The sequence below is a fragment of the Prosopis cineraria genome, unplaced genomic scaffold, assembly GCF_029017545.1.
Source record: "Prosopis cineraria cultivar Desert tree isolate PC_DT_omini unplaced genomic scaffold, ASM2901754v1 PC705, whole genome shotgun sequence".
Lineage (NCBI taxonomy): Eukaryota > Viridiplantae > Streptophyta > Magnoliopsida > Fabales > Fabaceae > Prosopis > Prosopis cineraria.
This window is the reverse complement of record NW_026556030.1, coordinates 26276-43585: the sequence shown is the minus strand read 5'-3', so window position 1 is coordinate 43585 and position 17310 is coordinate 26276. Positions and strand designations below refer to the sequence as shown.

The window sequence follows — 17310 nt, the reverse complement described above, 5'->3', positions numbered from 1 at the left end:
TGTTTGGTTTGTTTGGTTTTTTAATAATATGGACTCCTTTTTGGCCAAAATAAAAATAAGAAATTTGGTTCAAATTTAATCCAAATATTTATTTATCCAAATACACGAATTAAAATTTATTATCTTTTCTCAATTCAATAGAGAGTTATTTATAAGGGACTCTACTTGGGATTCTAATCATAGTAAGACTTTTAAGAAAACTCTAATTTGAAAATCTAATGGACAACTTAACCTTGAAAACCCATAATAGGCTCATAGAGTCTAAAACACTAATTTAAAAAAAAACAACCAAAAAATTAAGTGTGAAAATAGTAATACATTGCAAATGGAAAACCCAACATAGATGGACTCTAATTGTACTAATTGAATTGGTTTTCATGTAATGCCATTCATCAGGTCATGTAAAATTTCATTAAACCCATTAAGACTCTTGCGGGTACTATTCACGCACATAAATTCTCATGGTATTTCATGAATTTTAAAACTTTTAATTTAACATAGATTTTATTTTATTATTTTATGTAAATTACTCGAGCTTTAAAAAAAACTTGCAATAAAAATTCTGGAAAAATATTAGATTATTATAAGTCTACATAGAAAATTAAAATATAAAAATTATGAGAAATCACCAATTATTTTAATTATATCATTAATTTATTTAATTAAAGTTATCAATTATTGCTGAACCTTATTTTATCAAAATTATTTTAGCTCGTAAGCTGTTTTATTTATACTCTATCCGTTAAAAATATAAAAATTTTTTTAAAGAATTTGATGTTAAAAAATATAAATTATTTTAATTTTTAAATATAATTATTATTTTTTTAAAGTGTCTATGTTAATAATAATTTTATATTTATTGTAGTATATTTAATAGAGATAAATATAAAAAAAGATAAGTTCCAGTTTAAAAGTAGGTAATTATTTCATTGAAGGATAAAATTTAATTAAAAATATTTTATATTTTTAAATTAACAGAATATCTTTTTATTTTTCCACTAAGAAAAATTGGATACAAAAACCACATGAGCAAAAAACTTCGAGAAAACAGACCGACACTTGGAGAAGATTGTGGATTGCAAAATCTTCAACAATCTTTCAATCAATTGTAAATCTGCAATACACCTCTTGATTGAAGTTTTTTCTCAAAATTTCACCATTTGATCTTCATCGCCGATTTTCCCATTCCTTGATCCGCCTGCTCACTGCCTGGTGCCTCAGTTCAGTGCCGCTCCAGTTTCTTAGCTTTTCTCCTTCAGCTACTGACTGTCTTTGACTCGTAGCTTTGCCCTTTGTACCAGAAAACGCTCTTTAGGGTCCTTCCTACGTTCCACTGATCTCTGATCTTCATCACCATGGGCAACACTTCCTCTATGCTCACGCAGTACGACATCGAAGAGGTCCAGCAACACTGTATACACTTGTAATTCCGCATTCCCTGCAATCCACGATGCTTTCTAGTTTCCGTCATTTCTTTCACTTATTTAAGCTTTTAATTATTCAATTTCTTATTTTCTAGTTACGCAGCAGGAGATCGTTTCCCTGTACGAGAGATTCTGTCAGTTAGATCGAAATAGCTCTGGTTTTTATTACCGCTGACGAATTTTTGTCCCTCCCCGAATTCGCCGTCAATCCTCTCTCGCAGGTTTTTCTCTCTATCTGCATTTTCCTTCTCACGTTATGAGTAGAAGTGAATGATTAGTTTTGTCTGCGTGTGTATTGATTTTTTCTTCTGTGCATTTTTTTGGTAATTCATTGATCTTATGATTGTGTCAAGATTGTTAAGGCTGCTGGATGGATTGAACTTCAAGGAATTTGTAGCGTTCTTATCTGCATTTAGTCCTCGTGCGACCTTACAGCATAAAATTGAATGTATTGAGTCTCTCTGGGTTGCCGGATTTATAATTAATTTCTCCAAGTTAATTGCTGATTGCTGAAATCTTCTTGTGGATGCTGTTCGTTTTGTAGTTATTTTCAAGGTAATATGACACAGACTGCAATGGAAAGTGAGCTTCAATGACATGTTGGACGTCTTACGAGATTTGACAGGACAGTTCATATCTGAACACCAGAGAGAGGTGAGATATTACTAGGGGTTTCTTCCGCTAGACAAAATTCCGTTTTCCTTCCCTGCTTTGTGTGGTTTTCTTATGTGAGGAGGAAATAGACATTTCAGGATAAGTCCATAATTCTTAATGGCAGAAATTTGGATTTTCTATTTGTTGCTGTATGAATTTATCCAATAGAACACAAAAGGCAACACTTACTTGAAATTTTTATTTAAGGGAACAAGTGGATAAATCATTATATGGACAGTAGAGATCAAGCTACGGGAAGGTATCCCTATCGAAGCTGCAACTGTAAGCAGCAGACAACAAGGAACTTGAAGAGATGCAGTGAAACTTTGGAAAAAAAGAACGTCAAATTTCCCAGGCTTTCAACTTTTACACTTTTCTTTTTCGTCTTTCTTTCTTTACCGATAACTTCACATATAATTAATTAATATAAGAGCAAAGGGGTGCTATTTAAAAAAAAAAAAATCATAAACTGGAAGGATTATTTCATAACTTGCAGGTTACATGTCTGTATTTATTAACAAGTAGACAAGAAAAGTGAACTGCATTTTTAACCAAAGAAAATTTCTATGTAGAGTGCCTGGCTGTCCGTATGAGTCCAGATCCTCTACAGTAAATGATTTACTGCATACAGTGCGTATAGTGCTTTGGAAATGAGATATAACATGTTGAAATGGGTCCCATTAACTTCCATATTTGCTGCTAACAGCCTATTTGTTTCGTTGTACCCTGGTACAGCAAGTTCTAGCACAAGTCCTCGAGGAAGCAGGCTATAAAAGGATTCATTGTTGGTCTTGTCTGACTTCATGAAGGTACCAAAACAACTGATAAATAACATGAACTGATTTTGCTTTATTGTAAGTGATCGTTGATCAACGATTTAATAAGCTAGTCAGGGACGGTTGATTTGCTTTAGTTTTTCTGTTCTTCTAGTGTCAGGAATTAAGATTTGTGACTTTTGGTATTCTAATCTTTGATCTGGTAAACTTCTCTTCATTATTCTTTCACTCCAATTATTTTCTTGTTTATCTTCAATCTACCATGATCAGATGCTCTTGCTTGTCAAAGATTTTATGACAAAAAAACAGGGTTGAAGTTCTTCTCAAGTTGATTTCTCATGATAATTATTTAGTTAGTCTTATGATAAAAGTCATTTGTATTGATGATAGCACCCATATACTTGGTTGTGGCAGCTTGAAGTTGGAGGCAGCAGTCGCCTACTTTACTGCCAAGTCCATGTTTAATCAAATTTTTCTTTCTGGAACCCTGGTTATAATAATTATAAAAATGATTTTTATTCAAGTCAATGGGCATGATATTATCCCAATCATGATGATTTTCTGGTAATACTTGTGTAGTCATGAATACTTGTGCTGGACTCAACTTGTGCACTTTCTGATTAAGGTGTCTTTTTTTTTTTTTTTTTTGGGTGAATAAGGTGTCTTTTGTTCTTGATATATGTTGCTTGTTACTGCGTCATTACCATCTTTTATTTGAAAACTGCATTATTGATCCACATCTATTCTTTTTTCTCCAGATTCTTGGCAACTCAGGTTTGAAAATGGAAGTTGAAGTTCCTGTTGATTAACATGAGAATAGAAATTGAACATGGGTTTCCCAAATCCACAACAAAATAGTTTTAAGTTTGATGTGGGCATTTCTTGAACCTGGTATTTAGTTCTTCATCTCATAGCAGATTGATTTGTTGAGTTTGTAATTACTGTGCACCAAAATATCGATAATGTGATGCATTAAGATTTAGCATTACTTATACCTCTTGTTAATATTACAAGCTGATATATGAGGTGTTTTGCAGTTACGATGACAAATTTTGACTTTTTAGTTTTTACTTTTAGTTTTATTTTATGCAACGGACTTAGGTGCTTGAAATATTGTTGATCGTTCTCTCTTTTCTTTTTCCAGAATATTGTCATCAGCAATTGTATTCATCGGGTCAAAATTTGCAATGCATTCCACTCTGACCAAACTTGCTTGATAATTGATAATTGATAATTGATAATTTTTCTGGGTTTGACACATTGAGGGCCTCTATGTGAATATTCTGTCCCAGAATTTCTGGATTTGCCTCTCGATGGGGTAGTTCTTGTGTTGGAACAAAAGCGTCTTTCTTCTGTTAATAAGCTAATGATTCAAATAACATCAACCTTTTTTTTATAGATTGAAGTAAGATTTCAACGAGTTCAACCCTTGTTTTCTCTCATTTTTGTTGTACCCCCAATTGTCTTCGTAACACAAAGCAGCCGTTTTTTTCGTCGTTGAAAATACTAGATGGTTGGACTTATACTTTGCATTTGCTTTTAAGATTTTCAATATTTGTTTCAAAAAGAGGATAAACATTTCATGACTTATAAAAGTAGAGCCTTTAGACCAGTGATTTAACTTTTTTTTTGGTAAAAAAACATGGATAGAAAGTTCAAAACAATTGTAGGGTAATCTTTAAGGATGACATAACAACACAACATAGAATCTTTATCCTTTATGTATATATTAAAAGTTATAATTAAAAGCGCCGAGAAGTGTTAAATTAAGTATTAGTGTTAAATTCAAGTATTAGGTAGTAGCAATTAAAGGGTGAGAAGGGAAATTTTTATGAGGAATTTTTTGGACAAAGGAATTTGGAAGTCTTCAGGAAATGCAAGCATATTATGGGAGGATATGGTTAAGAAGGTAAGAATGTTGTTAAGAAGTTTTGAAAAAATCAAACGATTTTGATATGAGAGATTAAGAGTCTTGATGGTGAAATAAGAACGTATATGAAAAGTTAAACATAAAAAAAATATTTTAAAGCTTTACATTTGTGCAATAATGCTAAAAATTGAGAATTGTATCATGTGGTTAAAAAAGAAATTAAGAAAACTGTGAGTAAAAGATGCTCTAAAGCATTTGAAGAGTTTTACAAGGGTCTAGAACAAAGGATGAAAATAAAAATTTAGAAGATTGCAAAGAGTAGGAAAAAATTAAGAGATTTAGAATAAGTAAAGTATATAAAAGATGAAGAGAAAGAGTTTTGATTACAAATGAATATTAAAAACAGATGAGAACTTAATTACTTTTGTGAGCTTTTCAATGATAGAGGGGGCTGGTCTAATAATTTGGAGGATTTACTAATTCATGAAAGAAAACATAATTTTTCATTCTATTGAAGGATATGTGATAATGAGCTTAAGGAAGCTATTACAAAAATGGCAAATGATAAAGCCATTGGGCTTGACTATAACCCTATTGAAGTGTGTAGAAATGTTTAGATGAAGAGGGGATTTATAGCTAACTAAATTATTTATGAGATCTTACTATCTAAGAAAATGCCTAATGAATAAAGAAAAGTACCTTAGTTCCTATTTTTAAAAAAATGAGGACATTCAGAATTGTGAAAACTATAAAGGAATTAAGTTTATGAGTCATACAATGAAATTGTGGGAAAAAGTACTTGAGTAAAGGTTGAGATTGGAAACTGATATTTCTAAAAATCAATTTAATTTCATGTTAAGAAAGGAGATTATAGAAACAATTTGTCTACTAAGAGGATTAATGAAAAGTACCAAGCAAAAGTAGAGATTTACACATAATTTTTATTGATTTGAAAAAAGGTTATGATCACATATTAAGAGAAGTACTTTGGAAAGTATTACAAAATAAAGGAGTTCAAGTTGCTTATATTAGAGCTATACAATATATGTATAAGTATAAGGGGGCAACAACTAATATAAGAATATCTAGCAGTGAGACAAAGGACTTTCCTATAAAGATTGGGCTATATCATGGATCATATTGAGCCCTTATCTATTTGACCAAGCACATTCAAGAGAAAATCCCTAATTGCATACATTTTGTAGATAATATATTTATTATTGGAGTCAAGAGAAGACATTAACTATAAACTTGAGTTATGAAGGAAGACTTTAGAGTGAAGGGTTTTTACCTAAGTAGAAATAAGGTAAAATATTTGCATTGTAATTTTGATGATAAAGTCAGTCAATAATAATTTTAAAGTGAGATTGGGAGATCAAATCATATCTAATGTGAAAAAGTTTAAATATTTAGGAGCAATTATTCAAAATGATAGGGAAATTAGTGAGGATGTTGCACATAAAATACAAGTTGGGTGGTTTACATGAAAAAAATGCTAAAGGATTTATTTGTGATTGAAAGGTGTAACACCCTTAAAAAATAATGATAAGAATTAATTAAAACTAACCCAAGATTTATACAACTCTAAAACTTAACATGAAATCAAAATTAGACTAGGATCTTACCTCAAGGAAATCCAAGTACAAACCAAGCACATAGCCTTTCACAAGCGACAAGCATACCTATTATGGATAAAGCCCACAAGACACAATAGAAGACAACTCCATGTACTAATTGACCAGAACAGGGGGTATCACCATTCTAATATTTTATAACAGACACAAAGTGAAATATTCTTACCCATTAAACATCATTCACTCCACAATCGAGGTAATCAAGGGATTAAGCCCATTAGGGATTACCAAGTTTTCATATATTCACAATTAGGAGAACAATTTTTAAAACATTTACAATGGGATCCTAAAATTCAGCATTTTAATCTCATCCAAAACACTTATTATGCTTAAATTAGAGTTTTAAAAATAATGCAAAAAATTAAAAATTGATTAGGACCCAAAACATTAGATTTAAAACTCAAATATGTGATTTGTGCAAAAAGGTGACATGTGTTGCAGCTAAGGGTCAATGCACTGTAGCTCAAATCATTTTTGTGCCATGTGTCGTTGTACATTGCACGCAATATGACAGCTCTAGGACTAATTTTGATGTGTCTTAAATCTCCGTCTGATGTTCGATTAAGGTAGTTTTGGTATCTACATAGAGCTTTTTTCTAATTCTAACTAATGACACAAGTTTCACATTCAAATTTATTTTCTACAAAGAGTTGGACACCAAAATTTATTTTACCACTTTTTCACATAAAACTCACAATAATGGTGTCCCAACTCATAAACAAATGTCAAAAGCCTACGCCGACCATCCAATCACATTCAATGGACTCTAGAGGACTCATATAACACAAACACTCAACTAAAAACATGTATATCAAATTTTTACTACTCAACCCTGTATTTTCATAAAACGTAAAGGGGAGAAAATTGCATAAACCATTCATTTTCATTCCAAATCAATCAAAATACACCCGTTCCTACTTGTACAAGTATTTTAGCCCTATCCAAGGGTTTATAACCACCACTTACTAACTTAAGGTATAAATACACAAATGTGACACAAATTAATGCAAATAGTACAAAATCAATAGTATATGACCTAGTTGGTAATTTAACAACATATATACACATAAATAAGGTAGAGAGGTATAAAAGTAGGATTTTCACCATAGCCCTATAGCCTTAGTATGCTTTCCCCGAACTAGATCTGATGAGCTAAGCCTTGAAAATATTAAAAATTGAGAGGTGAGTACAACCACTTAATAACTAAGATTCGCATAATCTATATAGTTGCATATCAATTGAAAACAGATGCAAATAGGCAAGAACACATAAAGATGACATAAATGATGAATATGACCATGGTTTACAATACTAACAATTATGTGATCAGACATAATGCACATAAAACCATATAAATGGTAATACACATCATGGGATCACAATAATACCAACCATGGGCCCTTAACACATGCCAGACTACAATAATAATAACCATATGGCCGGATCTAAATGCATGATCAAATGCTAGCTTTATACTCTCTTGTTACCTCCGACATGAAACTAGCAGCTATTTGGTGGCAACATCCTTTGCAGATAACCTAGTATTCCACTTGTAAGGAGCTACCAGGCTAGGTTTAACCTACTCACTTATGTAATTCAGTTTTTCCAATACTAACAACTATAGGGTGTCATACCCTTAATCTAGCCTCTTTATGAATCGGTGAGACTAGTTAGGTTCGAGTTTCTCGTAAAATAAGTGGGATGGTCCCGAATCAATTATGGGACAATGGCTACCTCTCAACTTTAATAGTCGGTACTAAGGCAAGCTCCCAATTCTAACAGTCACTGCCAATACCACGTGATTTATCAATCCACTCCTTTCCTTAGGCAAACTCCCGCTAATAATCATGTTATGCACAACTTACATATAATATGCATTTAAATCAATCAATCACATCACATGGAATCACATATCCATACTTACATACTCAACTCACTTCACATGCCAAGTACCACATTTTCAAAAATTTCACAAGAATTAGCTAGTTATCAAATCATTAATTACAAAGAGATGGCTTGCAAAGGTTTCTATTTTCAAAATCATACCATAATTCACAAATTCATCATTTTGCCAAACATTGCATCAATAATAAGATATCAACCATGTTTCACAAAAACAATTAACATTCAACTATACAAATTAAGTTTTCCCTGATTACCTCAAACCTTTAATAGGTTAAAGGTTTACCCCTCACAATACTAACTTTCAAAGCTTCTCACAAACTTAAATGGTGCTAATAAAAACCATACTACAATCATAACACAAGGATATAATCATTACCTCATCTTAGAAATTTCCCATACTATAATTCCACATTTTCTATTTTACCAAAAATCATAAAATCACACCCAATCATACCCAATGTGTTTTACTAAGTTCCATTATCCCAGATTATCATTAATAAGTCATTTAACCACTATTAATGTTTATTAAACTCTTCCAACAACCCTATTTATTGCAATTTTGGATATTAAGGACCTCTCCCAACCAGCCACTCATAAAATTATAAATGTTAGGTTTAAATATCTAAACACTTCTATTATATTCATTTTAATCAATGGGTTCGGACCTATACCTTTTATGGACTGAAAATAACCTCCCAACTCAAACCCTAACTCAAATCTTTATAAATGTGGTAGAGAAAGGAAGAGGAAGGTGTAAATTACTTACCTTAGGTGTTGGGAAGCTTTTAACTATCCTCAATAGTCTCAATGTGTGTGCCCTAACAGAGCAAAGTCATGTTCTTGGATTTCTCCTTTCCTCTTCTTTTATTTTTGCATGCATAACATGAACTGATAAAGTCAAATTTTTGGATATGTGCTACAGCATACGCAGTCTCTTGGCATGACATATGGCACAGAGAGGCCTAACATAGGCTTGTATTGCCTCTATACGCTGTGGTGAATCATGCACATATCACGACATATGGCACAAAGAGCTTCTCTTCACTTTTTCCTTGCCCGGATGGCTTGACTTCAATTCAAACCCACATTTTAGGCTGAAATCAAAGCAAAATACACTAATTAGATCCCTCTGGCCATACACTACATTAATTCACTAATTACACTTATTAAGTTAATTAACTATGCTTAATTTCTTAGATGTTACACAAAGAAGACACTTGGCCAAAAATCACTTACATAAGAGTGCAATTAAATAACTAGATAACTCTCACATGAAAATGTTAGAACAAGGGGTGAGATTTGAAATCTCAATAACCAAGGAGATATTCTAATCTAAACAGGCATACAATAATATAGTATAGTTATAAAATGGGTGCATGCTACTAAAAATACCATGTATGGAAAATAATTCCAAGTTAGGGCTCTTCACTTTTAATGACCGAGCAATAGTTTCATAAAGGAGTTTTCTAGGCTTACTAATTCATAATTCAGCACATAATTAGTGTGTATAATATACATCAATTTTTTCATCCCAACCTAACACTCCCCCTCTATAATCCACAGGCTATAGTTTAAAAAGTGCTCTCATAACCAGCCTCCTTATGCAGTACTTGGCTAAAGGTTCTCCTCTACATTATAAAGGGGATCATGGAGTTGTACCCACCTTCCACGGTCTACCTATTATGGTTTAATGAATACCTTCATCTATTATCTCTTTCTACTTCCAGGTGAAGGATAATGGATGAGGAATAATAGGTATTATATGTTGCAACCATAGCCCTGCCCGGTCATAAGAATAGGGACTTTAGGAGTTGGCAATTACCATATAGTAATAAATGATATTCAACAACTATTAATTCACAATAGTCACATCCTAATTCCAAAATAATAATAATAATCTAAAAACATAATATACCATCAGATATAATCAAGAGAAAAAGCAACCAAGGATTTATATATGAAATTTATATTAGTTGAGGATCAGTTGTTATCAAAATTTGAATGAAAAACAAGCTTGAATGAACTATTGTTATTTAGAATGACTTGTTGTTAAAACTCGAATGGATACTTGTTGATAAAAGGCTAATCTGAATTGACAAGTATTGATTCAAATTATGACAGCAACTAGCCCTTAATTGATATAAATTTCATATAGAGGTTCTTGATTGCTATTTTCCCTATAATCAAAATCCATAATCAAAGACAAAAGGGGATGAGATGTAATGTCTGCTTTGACATTACCAAATTCACCACACAATTAAAACAAATAATCATAATTATGAGTCATAGATTACTCTTAAGTTTATAGTAAAATACACAAGGGATAAAGCTAACAATCCTTAAAATTAATTTGAAATATTTAGGATCTCATAAAAACCTTTTAAATAGGTAGTTTGAGCTCAAACTTAATGATTTATAAAGGTATGGGAAGTATGGAGAAGTTTTGGGAAGCAAAACACTTGAAAACAGGGCCAAAAATGTCATTTTTTAGTATTTTAGTACATGCCCGCAATTCGTGGTTCATGCGCCACGGCATGTGGTACAGAGAGGCTAATTTGGCCACTGTACCATACACCATGGCTTGCGCGCAATGCGTCACAGTGCACGTGTCCCTATCATGATAACTTTTCAGGATCGAACTTTGAATGCACACCATTTTTACATCCAATGCTGATTGGAGAAGCTCTAACGCAAAACTTATTCAATAAGCTAACTAATGGTACAAGTTTCATTACAATCTGACACCATATGAGAATTTTAAACACTTAGATGCAAAAATCAGTTTTTAAAGTGATTTTCAAGTACCAAGTATCCAAAACTCAAAACTTATACCATTAACTTATTTTGAGGCTTGAACCAAGTTCAATGGACCAAAATACACCTGATTGAACATTTAAACACAAAAAATACCAAACAATAAATTTGGCCACTTAATGTTAATTTCACCCAATATGGCCAAAACACAAAATTAATACCACATACATCATTTGGCCTCTCTTGCCACATAATATGAAATATTCTCACTCCACTAAACCCAATTAATCAACAAAACTCATGGTAATTAAAGAATTAACTCAAAAAGTAATTACCTAAGTTTAGTTCAAAAGCAAGGGATTACAAGTTTTCTAAGTAACAATAAGTTTAAATTAATCAAAATCATTTATATCAAAGTAAAAATAAATTTGAAAGCATGAGATACCTTAGAGAAGTGAAAGAAGTCAAAAACGATTGAAAAACAAAACATGTGCTATGATATAAGGCAATGCGCTATAGCTCGCGCATGCTGTGCCGTGACGTGTTATTCTCTATACCACAAGCCATGACTCAGGTGCCATGGGCCGTGGCGTGTTATACAAAACTTGAACTAATTTTGCTATCATTTGACAAAAAAATTGAGAAATTTCTGACACGCCGCAATTCCCCATCTGACGTTCAAATGACATGATCTAGGTGTTTATAAAAAGCTCTTTACGTGAACTAGCTAATGGCAAGGGGTTTCACTTTCAAAATAAGTTACACTAGAAAGTAGGATACCCAAACACATTTTAAGTACTTTCCACAACTTTCACACAAAATGAGTGTCCAAAACCCTCAACAAGTGCCAAAAGCTTTTCCTAACACCTGGACCTTGTCCATTAGACGTAGAACTACCAGTACAACACATCATAAGCACTAGAACAACAATATATAAAAATTCACTCATCAACCCCATTTTATCAAAAATAGAGGGGGAGGCAAATTGTCATCACTTTACATCCAATTCAATTCAAACATGTTCAAATCATTATTTCTATACTTGCACTAGTATTTTGGCCCTATAAACATATATATCTCAATATACACAAATACTTAGGGCCCAAAATACAAATCTAGCATTTGCAATAATAAAATAGTACAAGTGTCATGGCATGTATCCTATAATTGGCATTATATACTATTACACAAAATAAATCTAAGCCAGAGGCATACAGTATGAATATGCTAATTCCTAGTCTCTTAAGCTTTCTCCATCTCTGCATCAGAGCTAGAGCCTGAAAAGTGTTAAATGAAAGGGGTGAGTCTAGCCACTCAGTAACCAAGGTAGAACCTATCCTATGCAGTTATATATCAATCATAAACTAAGTACATGCATAAGAAACCAAGTAAAACATGCTCACACATGTCATAATTTGTCATTTATCATTTAATAACATCCTCGTCTCACATATACTAGGTGCATCATCACCATATTCTCAGATATGTGGCCATGACCCATTATTCACGAAACTTGCTGCAACTTAACACGTGTGACATGTCATATATTTACTTAGGCAATGATCAACCAACCTTATATCCTCTTTATTTTCTTAAACTAAAATCGTGGGCTATAACATTGAATAGGGCTCCATCTCTGTGACTGGACTATCCAAGCTCACCAATTGTGAGGTGTGACCCGATAAAGATCACATAACTCACTCTCAGACCACGGCTTTCCCCATTCTCAAATCTCTGAGGTGTCTCATACCCTAAACTATTCTCCTTGTTGAACTAATAGAGATAGCTAGGTTCTAGTCCCTCGATAAACTATTGGACAGTCCTTCGACAAACTATAGGACAGTCCCTCGACAAATTATAGGACAAAGCTATACCCCCGTGCACCGAAGGGTAGCCTAAATACCATATAGATTTTTCTCTACTCCCAATCCCTAGGCAAACTCCCGCCCACTGATCATACTATAGATAACACTTACTCTTTTCACTTTTTCCTTTACTCATTATTAGAATCAACACATTAGGCTCACAACCAAACGCTACTCAGTATATATCAATTTCTTATCCTTCACTTATATCACATACACCTATTTTTTAATCACAATTTCTCATCTTTATCAAATCAATCAATTACTACTCATTTACAATATATCATCACATTCATTTTTCTAAAGACATGTGCATATTCATAGTTCAAAAACATCTTGATTTGACATTTGCATTTCAAACAACAATAACATTATGCACATTAAATTTTCATACACTCATTGAACTAATACATGGTTTCACATTGAAAATCAAACCCATGCATGTAACATCACAATTCATATTTAATAATTAATTAACAATCAATTAACATATAACTACCCAAAGTAAGGTTCCCCCGGTTACCTCAAATCTTTAAGAGGTCAAAGGTTTACTCCTCAATTTACTAGCTTCTAAGCTTGAATTTTCTAATCCAATAGGTGACCAAGAGCCAAACCTTACAGTTAACCAAGTTGAATTTCATCAACACTACCATCTCAAGCATTAAACCCTTAATCTCCACTTCTAAATTTCCCAACATTCACTCCACAAGAATTTGAGTTTATCCCTTAGGTTTATTAATTACCTTTAGTCCCCAATAATATTAATGAACCATTAAATTCTTATTAATGGCATCACAATCTTCCAACTACCCATAATAAATGAGATTTTTGGATATTAATGGTGCCCAACAACCCAAGACACTAAAAATTTATTATACTAGGCTTAGATACTCTAATCTACTCTCATTAACTCTATTTGAGTCAATAAATTTAGACCCATAACTCATATGGATCAAAAATTCACTTCCACTATCAAACCCTGACTATAAACTCATAAATGTGGAAGAAATGGGGAGATTAATAAGTGTGATACTTACCTTAGGTGTTTGTAGCCTCCAAAATACTCTCAATGTTGTCCACAAGCAAACCCTAGCAGAGCTTAGTGCATATCTTCTATTCTCTCTATTTTTCACATCAGTTCGTGTATTAATTTTGTAGATTTTGCATTGTGTGCCACAGCGCATGTCCCCACGCGCCGCGACATGTGGTATAAAGAAGGAAATTCTCACCTGATGGCCTTGTAAGTCGCGGAGCACCGCGCCTGCACTGCTGCATGTGGCACAAAGGCTGTTTAGCTTGTTTTTCTCTACTTTTTGATACCCAAGTGACCCAATTTCACTTTAGACCTAAATTATACCTGAAAATTCAACTAAAAATACCTATTATTCTCCTCTAACTACACATCACATCAACTTACTTAATTATCCTTATTAATTTTAGTAATTAGGAACTTAAAAATCGAAATGTTACATATACATCACATATATATTATCACCACATGTATACAACATTTCTTATACTTGTATTAGTATTTTAGCCCATCACTACAAAAATCACTACATATTCACATCATATATAGTATTGGACTAGAATATAAAATAATATAGTATAATATAAGTGCAAACCATTCAAAATGACATACATTCCTAATTGGCAATATATAATATCATATCACTAAGTTTATGTACACCACTCAAATAAAATCGAGTATTACTATCTGTAATGTAGTAAATTTGCTAATCCTTGCTCGATTCCTTCCCTTACTCAAACTCAGTTCTAAAACCTGTAAAATAATAACTACGGGATGAGATAAAAATCTCAATAACTAAGATAATCTACATTATTAATTAATATGCCAAGTTATAAACAAGCCTTAAAATAAGCATAATAAAGACACCATATACAATCACCACAATTCAAATGCATGATCACTAATCATCCGGTCCTCCAATACTCTCAACCAAATCGGTAGACTATTTTATGAAATCAAACTACATGTATAGTCCCCAAGCTCACCATCCGTGGTAGGACTACCCGGCCAAGGTATTCTAAACCACTTTTGGACTATAGGTTCCCCTTATTATAAGTAATTGGGGTGTCATTACTCTAACACCGCATCCTATGGATGCTAAGGAGCATAGTCTCTAACTCTACACCCTTCTGGATACTAAGGAGAGTAAGTCTTCAACATTGCACCCTTTTTCAAGCATTAAGGAAAAATATGAGTTGCACTTAACATCTTGAGGTGCCAACAGTGCCATATAGACTTAATCTTCACTAACTCCACTAGGATGACCTCTCACCCTCTAATATACCATATTTCACTACGTATCTTCACTTGACCATGCATAAACTACTTTCTAAACCAATATAATCAATCTTACCACTTATTTCAAAAACATGACATTTTACAAATCAATACTCCACTCATTTTCTAAAATAGTTAACTTTTACAAAATTTATATATATATACATAACAAATCATACAAGAACAACTTGAGAATAACTTATACAAGATAATAAATAATGTAAATTATCTAGTTACCTTAACCCTTTTGTTACTAAAAAGGGTACCTGTGGTACTAAATCTCTTCTTGTGTCAAGGTAAGTTTTTTCATAACAGAATCTATATCAATAAGCATTATATGTTAATTTTCAATTAACACAAGCACTATTAGCTATCAATAACATCCCAATTCTCCTACTTCTTACTCATATTCTCAATAAAGAGGCTTTCCAAGATTACAATTTGTTCACACATTTCCCTCAAACCTCCCTCTCACTCTATCACAACATAACACTTAATATCTTAACTTATCACACTTTAAAACCCCATAATCAAGCTAGGGCTTGATCTAACTTTCACTAAACAACAAAGTAGCTTCATATTACCATTTATCCAAGATTAAAAAACTTAAATTAAACCTTTAAAATCAATTTAAATCTTTAAAACACAGGCTCATAGCTTAATCCATTCAAAGTAAATTCTCTTACTTTCATATTCCTTGAAAAATGAGATGAAAAGGTAGAGGAGAAGGATAGAAAACTTAATCAAGAGTTTGAAGGCCTAATTTATCTTCAAAATCCCCCTAAAATGAAGCCCTAGCAGTGCACAAAGTCTTCCCCTTCATGTCCTCGGTCTTACCTCCACAAAACTATCTTTTTCTGATGATTTTTACATTTTAAGCTGTCTGTGCTATGGCATGTGTTGCCGCAGGCGAGCAAAATGTCATTTTTACTCCCCCTTAATACCACCCAATTTGATCCAACTTTCATCCTAACTCAATTTAGAGTCAAATATAACCTAAAAAGCTAATTAGCAACCCAAAAACATAATTAAATTAATTAATCATTTTTAACTAATTTATCCTTTAATTAATCAATTTATTCTAGATTTTAAGTTTTTGGAAGTTACATGAGACACTCCCCAAATGTATTTCACAAATATTGGGTACAATGTACAAATGTTTATGAAAATATAATTCTCATATTCAACTCCAATAGGACATAAAACCACTTTCTTATTCATTCTTTGAATTCAAACAAGTTTGAAATGCTAATTTATAACTTCTCAAAATTCTTCTAAAATGTCTAAGACAATATTAATTTCAAAGATCATTTCCCAAGCTTTCAAAATCATTTTTAAAATCCAAAATATTTCAATATCAACAACAATATATGTGTATATATATATATATTATCAAATACCATTTCTTTAAACCCATATTCATATAATTACCATAAACTAGTATGAATTCAATATTAGTTGTTCCATACTAGAAAAAGGATAATTATAATTAGTAAATATCATTAGAAACTCTCATACATACGAAAACTATCTATTACATGTACATGTTACAACAAGATTTAAACCCCAATTACCTCAACCTTTAAGTTAAAAGGGCAATAGGGCTAGCCAAAACCACTTCATGCAACCAAGCAACCTCCACACGACAATCTAGAGGTAAAAATCCTAGCCACTCAAAAACTCACAACAATGCCTACAAAGCTAAAACAACAACTAGAATGTAGCATATATGCACGAATATCCCAATAACATTCTTCCATTTGTCACAATAGCTAAATTATTCTACCTAACCATATAACCAATTCACACACATTTATCACTTCAAAACAATTCCACTACTTGCTTCCAATCAAATCCTTTTTATACCAAATCTTGAGTTCCAAACGGTAAACCAAATCAATTTCAAACCCAATGAAATTTTAAACATAACCACTTTAATATCCCAAGTTTCTAACCAAATAAATTTTCAAGTCAAACAATTATCCAACTATCCAAATTAAAAATTTCAAAGAAATTTGGATTAAATATTCCAAGAATCTAAAATTTAACATAACTTTCAATCCAACCACAATTTCATATTTCAACAAGTATAACTAAGTTGTTTAATCTAATAATCACAT

General features: G+C 32.2%; 1 pseudogene; it reads left to right on the top strand.

Annotated features, from left to right (window-relative positions):
* Positions 1-1144: 1144 nt before the first annotated feature.
* Positions 1145-3816, top strand: LOC129298087 (uncharacterized; annotated as a pseudogene).
* The last annotated feature ends 13494 nt before the right edge of the window (positions 3817-17310 follow it).